Source organism: Bos indicus, chromosome 14, assembly GCF_029378745.1.
Source record: "Bos indicus isolate NIAB-ARS_2022 breed Sahiwal x Tharparkar chromosome 14, NIAB-ARS_B.indTharparkar_mat_pri_1.0, whole genome shotgun sequence".
In the NCBI taxonomy this organism is placed as follows: domain Eukaryota; kingdom Metazoa; phylum Chordata; class Mammalia; order Artiodactyla; family Bovidae; genus Bos; species Bos indicus.
The window spans coordinates 1,535,965-1,549,391 of NC_091773.1; the positions used below are offsets into that span (position 1 = coordinate 1,535,965).

At 53.3% G+C, this 13,427-nt stretch overlaps 1 long non-coding RNA gene across 1 annotated transcript; it reads right to left on the reverse strand.

Annotated features, from left to right (window-relative positions):
* Positions 1-6,333: 6,333 nt before the first annotated feature.
* On the reverse strand, positions 6,334-12,490 carry LOC139186847 (uncharacterized). The gene is made up of 3 exons (XR_011570448.1): positions 12,133-12,490; positions 10,868-10,994; positions 6,334-9,419 (listed from the first exon to the last, which is right to left on the reverse strand). It is a non-coding gene; the product is annotated as an uncharacterized lncRNA (long non-coding RNA).
* Positions 12,491-13,427: the final 937 nt, after the last annotated feature.

Genomic DNA, 13,427 nt, shown 5'->3' on the forward strand with positions numbered 1-13,427 from the left:
CCTCTCTTCCGTCGAAGCCCCTTCCAGACTTCAGGCTCTTAGGCAGTGTACTTCCTGGTACACCTTCCCGCCTATGCTCCCAGCCCCCTGAGGAGCCTCTGATCCCGTCGGGATCTTGTTTCTCCCCAAGCCCTCCAACACCTCCACCTGGGTGCCCCTGTCTCCTCCTCCCTCCTGGGGCCCCACGGGACAGCTGGCGGTGCAGCTCTGCATGCATCAGGTGTTGGCAAGCATCGGTGAATAGAGCTGAGCTGGGCAGAGCCCCCAGCTCTTCCTGCTTCTCCTGGTGGGAGGACAGTAGTGCCCGCCCCCTCGCCTCCAGCCCCACCACCCAGGCAGGTAAGGAAGCAAGGTGGATGCGAGAAGCCTCCCCTGGTGCTCCGTGCACCAGTTTTCAAACTCCAGCAGGATTCCTTCAGGTGAGGGTTCCAACACAGAAGCTCAGGCCCTGTGCCCAGAAATCCTGATGTCAAGTGCCCCAGGAATCTGCACCACTCTCACCCCATGATAAGCTGTGGGTGCCCACCAGAGGAGCTTGGAGGGCGAGTTGAGGTTTCATGTGCTTTTTTATTCATTACACTACTTTTTTGGACCCAGGTGCTACGCTGTAGGCCTCGGGGATAGAGCTGGGAGTAAGACAGGTGAGACAGTCTGGGCCCTGCCCCTGCGGAGGGTGCCAGGGGCTTTCTTACCCTTCCCGGAGGGGCAGCATGGGGCACTGGGTCCGAAGTCCTGAGAATTAGGTGAGGGTCTCCTCCATAGCTAATATATTCAGTCAGTGACACAGGCGAGAATTGTCTGCCCTGTGCTCCTCTGGGTCCACCCAAGGTGCCTTTTTTGGGCTGTGTTGGGTCTTCGTTCAGGCGTGTGGGCTTGCTGTGGTGCATGGGCACGTGGGCGCTAGAGCGCAGGCTCCGTACTTGGCCTGTGAGGGCTCAGCTGCCCCGAGACATGTGGGATCTTAGTTCCTCCACCAGGGATTGATTCCATGTCCCCTGCATTGAAAGTGCAGATCCTCGACCATTGGGCCACCAGGGAAGTCCCCAGGGTGTCTTTATGCAAAACCAGGGCCCTTTTCTCCCTGCCTTTTCACACCTCACTGTTGCCCTGAGGAGGAGCCCGCCGGTCTTTCCAGTGGGAAGGGGTCTCTGCTCCTTCCCATGGAGCACTGCGCCTAGCCCCCAGTCGGGAGGGGCTTCTGCTCCTTCCCATGGAGCACTGCGCCTAGCCCCCAGTCGGGAGGGGCTTCTGCTCCTTCCCATGGAGCACTGCGCCTAACCCCCTGTGGTGCACTGAGCCTAGTCCCTAGCTTGCCCTGCGCCTCAGCTCACGCAGGCGGAGGCTGTCCCTCCGTGCGCTCCTGTCTCAATGCCTTGATATGTCACCAGCAAGCGTCTCTGGGGAACCAGCACCAGGGCTGGCCTTCCTGGACCTTTGTCACTGACAAGTGTGGTCGTCTCTCCTGCCTGAAGGATGGAGCCAGCCCAACTCCCACCAGCCGAACTCTGCAGTCAATGGCAGAGTTCATACATTCCGAGAGCCCTTCACTCATCCATTCTCTCTCTTGGTTTATGCATTTGTCCCTAAGACATGCAGAGGATCTGCCACAATGAACTGACCAAGGGAGGAGGGGGGCGGTGAGGGCCCTAGAGCGGGTCTGGATCTTCCTCACCACCAGCTGGGACTGACTTTGAAAGCCAGCCATGGACAGAGGAGCATGGTGGGCTACAGTCCATAGGGTTGCAAAGAGCTGGGCACGACTGAAGCAACTTAGCAGGCAAGCACGCACGATTTTGCTGAATGAATGAGTAAAATAAAAATGAGTGAGTGAGGGATGAAGAGTAGTAGTCAGATATGTCAAGAATCACACATGATGAGAAGAGGGCTTCTTGAACACGCTGGGGAGCAGCTGTACCTGGTGGAGCGAGTCCTCCTTGGGCTGCAGCCCAGGGTCAGCATGCCCACCAACCCACTGCCTGGATCTCCCTGGGCTGAGAGGAAAGCCCAGGGCTCGCTGCTCCCTCCCCACAGAGCACAGGGCCCTGGGCAGCATGTGGCCCAGCTAGGCAACAAGACAGACTTCAAGATGGACAGAAAGACATTGCCTTCCTGAGGTGACATGGGGTCTTGATCCAGGGGAGGCCCCAGGGGGAGGGCTGGTCCATCTGAGGGAGCACAGCTGGGAAGGAGACTGAGATTAGCTAATCAGAAATCAAGTGGTTGTTTGGTGAATGTCCCCCAGTGTTCCCTGCAGTAGTCGCCATGGTTACCATGCCTCAAATCCCTGGAGTCTTTTGGCAGAGCCCTCCTGCTCAAGTCGAGTGTTCCGTTTCTACTTTGTGGAGGTTTACTAGGCCAAGGAGAGTCCTGAGACCTTCAAAGACATGCATGGGTGTCAAGGCACCTGCATACAGGCAGAGGTCCTGCTTCCACCGTTGCCAGGCAGATTTGAGTCTCAGATGCAGAGTCCTAGCCTCGGATTAACAGACTCTCAGTCTGACAATGCCCCAAGGAAGCCCACGTACACCACCTGGGCCTCTCATACCTCGCAGGTTGGAGACACTCTGGAATGGCCACTGCGGAACACAGCCTGTTGTATTCTTGGAGCTGAATATTCTGCCTACCATAGCCAAGCCATTTCCTTCTGGCACATCACGCAGTGAAGTGTCAGTGTGTGTACCAGGAGGATGTGTATGGTCATACCATTCACAGGAGCAGAAATCCTGGAGCAGCCCAAATGCCCACCCACAGGAGAGTGGGTGGACGAGGTGTGATGGGGTCACAGGTCACAGGAAGGGATATGATACAGCAGCTGCTATGAATGAGCGAGTGTCACAAACCAACATGGATGCACGTTGGCACTATATCACAGAAAGCTGATGCTCGCACATACATTCCTTTGTACCATTATTTTATTCAGATGTGATAGAAAACATTGTTTTATAGACAATAACACTTTATATCATCTATCAAATATCTAGCCATCTTTATCATCATTATTTTCTGTCTATTTACCATCATCATCATCTATCTACTTGTCACTTACCTGTCTATTATCTATCAATCACCTATCATCTATCTGGGCTTCCCAGGTGGCTCAGTGGGTAAAGAATCTGCCTGCAGTGCAGGAGGCACAGGAGACATGGGTTCGATCTTTGGGTTGGAAGATCCCCTGGAGGAGGGCATGGCAATCCACTCCAGTTTTCTTGCCTGGAGAATCCCACAGACAGAGGAGCCTGTCGGGCTATATAGTCCATGGGGTTGAAAAGAGTCGGACGTGAATGAAGTGACTTAGCATGCACATCTTCTATCAGCCAGCGTGTTCTCACCTCCATTCTTATCCTAATTGCCCCTGCAAAGACCTAGTTTCCAAATGAGGGCGCACTCTGAGGTTCCTTTGGGGACCCAGTGCACCCGTTCTGTGCTGTGTCCCTTGCACTCCCAGGCAGCCCTCAGCTTCTCACCTAAGATCAGGCTGCTCCTGCTAACCCGGGGGCTGTGCACCTGCCTGTGGGGACCGGGAGGACCGGCATCAGGGTGGCAGGTGGCTGTTGGGAGCAGCCATGGGCTCCGGGGGTCTGCAGACAGTTCAGATTTCTGTGGCTTGAAGCACTTGGTGGCTGAAGGGAATGTGTCCTTGAGACACGCTGGTGTTGAAACTGCTAAGTGAGCTTTACGCTGCCTTATGTTTCTGTGATGCAACAGAGCAGCCTTCACACAGAGCCCACTGCTTCCCTCCTGGACCAACCCACTCAGACTCTGGAGGGAAGGGTGCAGTGGAGGGGCAAACACGGTGGAGGGAGCCCCAGGGAGCCCATGAGAGCAGGTGCTGACCAGGGGTCAGGGGTGGCAGGGGTGACTTGGGGGAGGAAGGGAGAAGCGCTTTGGAGCTGGACATGAAAACGATGGGTGGATGTCTTGATTCAGGATAAGTCTCAGCTGGGGACAGCTGATGAGACCGCGGGCTTATGACTAGACCAGAAAGAAGGGCCGCAAATTAAATGATCAGAAATTAGGATTTTAATTTTGGTACTTCTTCCTAACCTTTTGTTCTGTTCAGTCGTTCAGTCATGTCCGACTCTTTGTGACCCCATGGACTGCAGCATACCAGGCCTCCCTGTCCATCACCAATTCCTGGAGCTTGCTCAAACTCGTGTCCATCGAGTTCAAGCGGTGATGCCATCCAACCGTCTCATCCTCTGTCATCCCCTTCTCCTCCTGCCTTCAATCTTTCCCAGCATCAGGGTCTTTTCCAGTGAGTCAGTTCTTCGCATCAGGTGGCCAAAGAATTGGAGTTTGAGCTTCAGCATCAGTCCTTCCAATGAATCTAACCTTTTGTTAGATTTTGGTTATTCCAAACAGCAATCCTCTTAGCTCCTTTGGTGCCTGGTGCTTGGTGTTCATGAAAAGCTCTCTGGGTACCAAGAGACCACCGTTCGTGCCCATTGAGATTTACTTACAGTTGATCCTCTTACTCAGATCCTGTATTTGTGAATTTGCCTACTAGCTAACATCTGTTTGTAGCTCCAATCAACAGCCGCCATGCTTCCTCAGATGTTTGAAGATGTACGGAGAGCAGTAGAAGACTTGAGTCACCAACATGCCTGTCTCTGACTGAGTCTGAAAAGAGGAGGCTCTGCTTCCTTGTTTCCTGGTCTGTCTGGTGGCAGGTTGCTTTGGGATTTTTGTGGTTTTTGTTGGTGATCATGCCGTTTAAAGCGGCCCCCAGGCATGGAACTGAAGCGCCGTCTAGTGTCCTGAGCATAAGAAGCAAGGGTGTGCCGCACAGAGAACACGTGTGCTGTTCAGGTGTGAGCCCCAGTGCTGATGACCATGAGTTCAGGGCTCATGAATCAACATTATATGTTAAATATGGTGTCTTTAAACAGGAACACACATAAATCAAGGCTATGTTTTTTTCCCAGTTTCACTGAGATATGACAGACAGATAGCATTGAATTTATGGTGTATAACACAATGATTTGCTATGTCTATACATTGTGAACTGGTGACCATGGTAAGTTTAGTTAATATCCATCACCTCACATAGTTACAAATTATTTTTTCCTAATGTTGAGAAATGTTAAGCTGTACTTTCTTGGCAACTTTCAAATACATGATGCAATGTTAACCCCAGACATTGTGCTGCGTGTCGTAACCCAGGAATTCCTTACCTTATAACCGGAAGCTTCTACCTTTGGGCTACCTTCATCCATTCCTCCACCTTCCATGACCTGCCTCTGGCAGCCACCAGTCTGTTCCCTGTATCTATGAGTTCGGTGCTTTCGGCTCCACATGTGAGTGGGATCATACAGTATTTGTCTTTCTCTGCCTGACATTTCCCTTTGCACAAAGCCCTCAGCATCCATCCATGTTGTCATATCTTTTCTATTTATTTGTCTGTTGACAGATGCTAGGTTGCTTCCATGACTTGGCTATTGTAAATCTCGCTGCTATGGACGTGGGGTGCAGATATCTCTTTGACATAGAGATATTTGTTTCCTTTGAAATTTCTGTATCATACGGTAGTTCTATTTTTAATTTTTTGAGGAAACTCCATACTGTTTTCCCCAGTGGCTGCACCAAGTTATTTCCCACCAAGAATGCACAGGGGTTCCATTTTCTCTGCATCTCAGTCAACACTTGTTATTTGCTCTTTTTGACAATAGCTATTTTGCTTATTTAACTTATATGCAAAGTACATCATGAGAAACACTGGGCTGGATGAAGCACAAGCTGGAATCAAGATTGCAGGGAGAAATATCAATAACCTCAGATATACAGATGACACCACCCTTATGGCAGAAAGTGAAGAACTAAAGAGCCTCTTGATGAAAGTGAAAGAGGAGAGTGAAAAAGTTGACTTAAAGCTCAACATTCAGGAAACTAAGATCATGGCATCTTGTCCCATCACTTCAAGGCACATAGATGGGGAAACAGTGACAGACTTTATTTTCTTGGGCTCCAAAATCACTGCAGATGGTGACTGCAGTCATGAAATTAAAAGACACTTACTCCTTGGAAGGAACATCATGGCCAACCTAGAGAGCATGTTAAAAAGCAGAGACATTACTTTGCCAACAAAGGTCCGAAGAGTTAAGGCTAGGGTTTTTCCAGTAGTTACGTATGGATGTGACAGTTGGACTATAAAGAAAGCTGAGTGCCGAAGAACTGATGCTCTTGAACTGTGGTGTTGGAGAAGACTCTTGAGAGTCCCTTGGACTGCAAGGAGATCCAACCAGTCCATTCTAAAGGAGATCAGTCCTGAGTGTTCATTGGAAGGACTGATGTTGAAGCTGAAACTCCAATACTTTGGCCACCTGATGCGAAGAACTGACTCATTTGAAAAGACCCTAATGCTGGGAAAGATTGAAGGCAGGAGGAGAAGGGGACAACAGAGGATGAGATGGTTGGATGGCATCACCAACTCAATGGAGATGAGTTTGAGTAAACTCCAGGAGTTGGTGATGGACAGGGAGGCCTGGCGTGCTGCAGTCCACGGGGTCGCAAAGAGTCAGACATGACTGAGTGACTGAACTGAACTGAACTGATTCTGACAGGTGAGAGACGATATCTCATTGTGGTTTTGATTTGCATTTCCCTGACGGTTAGTGATGCTGAGCGTCTTTTCACAGATCTGTTAGCCATCTGTCCTCTGTCCATTTTAAAACTGGATTACTTGTTTTTTGTCTTTGAGCTGTATGAGTTCTGTATCTATTTTGAAAATTAACTGCTAATCAGGTATGTATGTTGTAGATATTCATGTGTTGATGGGCTGGTGGAAAGGTGGCCCTGTGTTTCCCTGGAAACAGTGGCTGTGTACTTGCCAACTCTGTGTTCTCACTGACTCCCTAGAACAGGACCTCTGTGATTAATGGGCATCACCATGCTTGGAGCCTAGGAGGGTCCCTTGAAATATTTGCTTCAAATGTTGGGTTTAAGAACTGGGGCGGAGGGTTCTGTTAGTCCTTGGACCCTCCCCTGGGTTGGGACTTTGAGCAGCTGAATGATAGTTTCTTTCCGACTGCTTGGTTTTCTTATTAGTTGCCAACTCTGAGACTCCATGGACTATAGCTGCTAGGCTCCTCTGTCCATGGGATTTTTTCCAGGCAAGAATACTGGGGCGGGTTGCCATTTCCTCCACCGGGGATCTTCTTGACCCAGGGTCCGAACCTGTCTCCTGTGTCTCCTGCATTGCAGGAGGATTCTTTAATACAGAGCCATCCAGGAAGCCCTAAAAGTAGCCCAAAGATGATCAAAATGTCCAGACAGAAACAGCGTATTTAGTGGAGAAGAGCCCAGCTCAGCACTGATGCTCTGTGTGCACAGTCACAGCTCTGCACTGATACTGTGTGTGCACGGGGTCTCAGCTATGCTCTGATGATGTGTGTGCACAGGATTCCAGCTCTGCATTGATGCTGTATGTGTGCACAGGGTCCCAGCTCCACACTGATGCTGTGTGTGCACAGAGTCCATGCTTCACACTGATATTGTGTGTGCACAGGGTCCCAGCTCTGCAATTATGCTCATTGTGTGCACAGGGTCCCAGCTCTACACTGACGCTGTGTGTGTGTACAGGGTCCCAGTTCCACATTGATGCTGTGAGTGTGCACAGGGTCCCAGCTCTACACTGACGCTGTGTGTGTGTACAGGGTCCCAGTTCCACATTGATGCTGTGAGTGTGCACAGGGTCCCAGCTCAGCACTGATGCTGTGTGTGTGTATAGAGTCTCAGCTCCACACTAATGCTGTGTGTGCGCACAGGGTCCCAGCTCTGCACTGATACTGTGTGTGTGCATAGGGTCCCAGCTCTGCACTAATGGTGTGTGTGTGGACAGGGTCCCAGCTCTGCCTGATGCTGTGTGTGTGCACAGGGTCCCAGGTCCACACCCATGCTGTGTGCACAGGGTCCCAGCTCCACACTATTGGTGTGTGTGTGCACAGTGTCCCAGCTCTGCACTCATGCTCAGTTTGTGCACAGGGTCCAACCTCCACACTGATGCTCTGTGTGTGCACAGGGTCCTAGCTCCACACTGATGCTGTGTGTGCACAGGGTCCTTCTAGCCTGGGCCCTTCGCTTGATTCCCCACGGCAGGCAGGAATGTTCAGCCCAGCTGGTTCAGCAATGGTAGAGTAGGCTTTCCTTTATATATTCTTCTCAGGTCATCAGAGAATAACAGAGCCCACACTGACCAGTGATGTCCAGCAAATACCCCTACCCAACCCTGCCTGGCCACTGACCTTTACAAAATTTTTTATTTATTGTTAATTGAAAGATAATTGCTTTAAAATATTAGTTTGATTTTTGCCATACATCAACATGAATTAGCCATAGGTGTCCATGTCCCCTTTGTCTTGACCCTCCTTCCCACCTCCCACCCTTTCCCACCCCTCTAAGTTGTTAAGGACTCCCAGTTCGAGTTCCCTGAGTCACACAGCAAATCCACACTGGCTGTCTGTCTTGCAGATGGTAGTGTGTATGCTTCCATGCTACTCTCTCCATTCATCCCCTCCTCTCCTTCCTCCCCCCGACCCTTGTCCATAAGCCTGTTCTCCATGTCTGCATCTCCACTGCTGCTCGCCATTGCCGTCTAAAGGTACCAGGTGCCACAGTGATACAGCGATGGGAATGCATAGAGCCCTCCTGGGTAGGGGGAGGTGCCCCCCACCCCCCGGTTGTTGGCAGCATGACCTCTTGTTTGTTGGCAGCGTGACCTCTTGACTAGCTCGTTCCCTGGCCCTTACTGGCCTCCCAAGCCAGTTTCCAGCAGGGGCCAGTCTCCTGGAAGGGCTCTCCCTCTGGTGTCCCTACTATGGACAGCAGGTCCTTTTCTTCATGATGCTGAGCTTCCAGGAACATTACTTCTGCCTGACTCATTAACCCAAGACCGAATCCTAACAGCCCCGAACTTGCAGCAGGGAGGGGCCGGTCCCATCCAGGCTGGTGCACATGTTTCTGTCACTGAGTGTGGGAGTCCATGTGGCGTGTCCCTGAGGGTGGACTCCCAGGGCACTTTTTGCAGACTCCCATGCAGCCTGGCCATGTGGGAGGCTGCAGTGGATCTCCCAGTGCACCTGAGGTGGTGGGGAGAGTGGGGATGGGGGGCTTGTCCAGGATTCGAGTGCCCTCCCATCCACACTGGGCATGTCCAGGGGAGAAACCAAGCTCTGACACTGCAGGGGGGCAGCCACTGCCCCCCCACAACAAGCAGGGGCTCAGCAGGCCCGGCCACCAAGAACTGGGCCAGGCTGCTCAGTGTTCCCAGCCCCCAGCACTGCTGGTGCTATCTCCGCAGGTCATCGGGGGGAAAGCAGATGGCAGCTGCAGTCGTGGATGGTGCGCTGAACAGCTCCAGCTGGTCTAGGAATCAAGGAACAAAGGCACGCTGCTTCCTTCACACTCAGATGGTCCACGTGATGCTGTGAGGCAGAGTGCATAAGTCAGCAGGAGTCTGAGTTAGATTCCTGTCCCAGTGACCCAAGCAAGCACTGGGCTCCATGCCCTGAAGGGATTTGCAGACATGGTGCCCACCCCAAGGTGCACAGGTGTGCGGGAGTCCATTGAACCTCATGAGCCCTGCAGAAGGGGAGTCAGGGAGACAGATGCACCCAAAAGGAATGGGTCTCAAGTGGCCCCAACAAGGGAAGGCGGGCCTAAGCCCCACAAGATAAAGAGTTCTGTCACCAACCTGATGAGGCCCCTGGGCATCAGAGAATAGACCAGCTTGGCCCACACCTTGATTTCAGTCCCTGAGGATTGAGCAGAGCACCCAGTCCAATCTACCCAATCTCTGATGCAGGAGACCCCTGGCGCACGGACTGTGGGGTGACTGAGCAACTGAGCTGTGGCTGCTGGCAAAGTAGTGAGGGATGACGTCAGGGTCCCCAGGGTTCAGCTAGAGGGCTCTCTCTGGGGGGTCCAGCTCGAGGGTTCTGCCGGGGGGAGGAATCTAGCTGGAGGGCTCTCCCAGGGGCTCCAAACCAGCGCTTCAGGCAGCCGTGGAGTCCCAGTCCCAGTTATGGTTTCAGCAAAGACCTCTTCCGCCTTAGACGCAGCCGATCTAATATCGCCTGAGCACGGTGTGGTCTGTTGAGAACACTGCCGGGCTGTGTCCCCTGAGAGTCCTGAGGTTTGGTTCTGCTCAGGGCCCGTTTCACATTCAGATTTTTCCCCCGGCTGCTTTGTAACCAGAAATCACATGATTCCTGGATGAGGAAAGTGATTTTCCCCCTAAATTCAAACACCCCAATGAGTCGTCTGTTTAGTGGCTGGGCCGGTGCCAGTGGGGAGACAGAAATCACCCAGGTTATCTCAACAGGGGGAGTTTAATGTCAGGGAACTCTAACAAATCGAGGTATTTGACCACTCAGAGGGTAGAGGTGGACCCAGCAGGCTCCAGAAGCAGCACAAAAAGGCAGCTACTGCTTTGGGCCGCGGCGAGTGGATGGCAGGGGGCTGAGGACTGACATAGCCCCTCCACCCTCCCGCTGTTAAAGCGGTAAGGGGTCTTCTTCTGCCGCCACTTCTCCCCAAAGCAGCCTGCTCTTACATGACACAGCTGTGGGACTCCATGGTTACCTGGCAAGGCCGTCCACCACAGCATGGGTTTTTGAGTAATCAGTTCTTAACTGAGTTACCAGAGAGTGGCATCTGTTTAATGGGTCACAAGAGAAAAGACTTTCCGTTGAGTAGAAAACTGGTCGGACCTCTTTCTCATTATCCCAGCTCGTCTAAAGGGCTAACTTTTACCTACTAACAGCAGCCAGAGAATAAACTCCACTTCCTAACGTCCCTCTGTCTGTCCCCTGGCAGCTCCATGGGTCCAGGTCTGTCTCCCACTCTGGTAGGACCTGGTCCCCATGGCTACCTCAGGACTCCGCTGTTCTCTATCAAGGATGTGTGTTCAAGCACCTTGGCTCCCAGGGCCTCGGTTTCCCACTCCCTTCTCTTGTCAACAAGGGGCTTTCCTGGTGGCTCAGTGGTAAAGAATCCACCTGCAATGCAGGAGACACAGAAGATGCGGGTTCCATCCTTGGGTCACGAAGATCCCCTGGAGGAGGGCATGGCAACCCACTCCAGGATTCTTGCTTGGAGAATGCCATGGACAGAGGAGCCTGGTGGGCTACATTCCATGGGATTGCAAAGAGTTGGACACGACTGAGCGACTAACCCTTTCACTCTTCACTTTCTAGTCATCATAACAAAAGCGATCCTATCACAGCCCTGACTGGAGGCAGTTCAGGAGTTGGACTGTCCAGCTCCTGTGGGAGGCAGGGCAGCGGGGGGACTGAGCGCCTCCCCCGACGCCTCCCTCACTGGGGTCCAGGTTGAGGAGCGCTCGGCGGTGTGCGAGGCCACCACCGACACTGGGTGTTTCCTCTGAAACAAACGTTGCCCTCAGATGCCAGTCATCTCAGGGGAGAATCTGACGCTTCCCAGGGCCAGACCCTTCAGACCCAGATGTATTTATTATAAGTCGACCAGGCCAAGGTAAGGACACCCCGTGGTCTGTTTGCTCTGAGGCTCTGAGTAGCAAGTTCATGAGGATGTTTGCCTGGCGTTTTCCTTTTTCTCTCTTCTAATTTTTCTCCTTCTCCAAGGCATCCCCAGGGGAGGGAGGAAGGTGGATCGGTTGTTAACACTTCCTTTCCATGTATGTGTGTGTGTGCTATGATCTTGCTTATGTGTGTATGTGCACATACGTGTGAGTGTATATTTATGTATGTGTGTGTGTTCATGTGAACGTGGATATGTGTGGATGTGTATAGGTGTATGTATATGTGTGTATTCATGCGACTGTGAGTCTATATGTGTGCACATGTGTGTGTGTTCACATGCCATGTTTCTGGAGATGTCATGGTCAGAAAAGGTCCATGGTCACTGGCTCAAAGGACTGAACTCCAGGTATTTCCTGAGTTACTTCTAGTTTAGTCCAGATCACAGGAGGGGGCGTCCCAGGACCCCACTGTTGCCCAGAGCCAGCCCCCAGCATAGCCAGGCACATAGCCAGCCCCCAGCATAGCCAGCCAGCAGAGAAGGCAATGGCACCCCACCCCAGTACTCTTGCCTGGAAAATCCCATGGACGAAGGAGCCTGGTAGGCTGCAGTCCATGGGGTCGCTAAGAGTCTGACCTGACTGAGCGACTTCACTTTCACTTCTCACTTTCATGCCTTGGAGAAGGAAATGGCAACCCATTCCAGTGTTCTTGCGTAGAGAATCCCAGGGACAGGGGAGCCTGGTGGGCTGCCGTCTATGGGGTTGCAGAGTCGGACACGACTGAAGTGACTTAGCAGCAGCAGCAGCAGCAGCAGCATAGCCAGCATCAGGCGTGGCTTCACCGAACTGACTCCAGTATGCTGTCTAGAGGCCCGGCCCACACCCAGCCCCGGCTCCTCACCGGCCCACGTGGAGTTACAGGGAGCCCTCCCCTCTCCTGTGAGAGACGCAGGCTGTCATTTGGCGACTAGGGCGCTAGCTCTGTGTTGGCTCCTGCACAAGGAAGTGCAGCGGTCCGTTTCCTGTGCTCCAACCGGCGCCAGCCGCCTCCCCTCCCGCCTCCCACCCCGCACCTTCCATGGGCGGCAGCTCAGCCTGCGCAACTGTGGAGCCGGGGGCCGGGCAGGGCGCTCAGAGCTGGGAGCGGGGTGCAGGCAAGCAGGGCACTCAAAGCCAGGCCTGGAGGAGGCCGGGCCCCCAGCTGAGCAGGAGCCCACCCGCGGGGCAGAGGCCCGCAGTTGCCCAGGCTCACGGGGCAGTGGGTGGCCCGGGCGTGCTGAAGTTTCTCTGGGGGTCTGCTCCTGCTCCGAGGGTCGCTCTTGGCCCAAGAGCCCACGTGCCTCTGGGGATCACTGTCTCTTCTTCGGAACCTGAGACAGAGAACAGGGCTGCCCCCAGCCAGGCCTCTGGGCCTCGGAAGACAGGGCATTCCTGATGACGCGCCGGTTCAGCAGGTCCCAGAGAGTGAGCCTTGCGGCCCCACAGCCCCGTTCTCCAGCATGCCATGGGGTGGGGTGCAGAATTTAGGGGAGCAGGGGATTGCCCAGCACCTGCAGGGGGCCGGGCGGGCTCAGCCCAGTTTTCATCAGTACCAGACAGGGATGTTTAGATATCTTTGCCAGGGCCTGCTTGCAGGGGTACCTCTGACAATCCACAGATGGAGAGAAAATCACCAAACAGCACCTCCCAACCCCTGCCCCTGTTCCTACTGGGTGGCGTAGGAGAGACTCAACCTCAGAAAGAGGATTTCCAGCTGGAGCATAACTTGGAACACCCACAGGAGGCCCGCAGGCCCCTCCTCCAGAAATGGGGCAGGTGAGGGCAGGCTTCCCGGAGCCTGAAGGCTCACAGCTCCTGGCAGCCTGGGCCTGCTCCGGGGCTCACCCCAGGGGTCTGTCACCCCCCACCCACCCCCCAGGAGAGTAGAAGT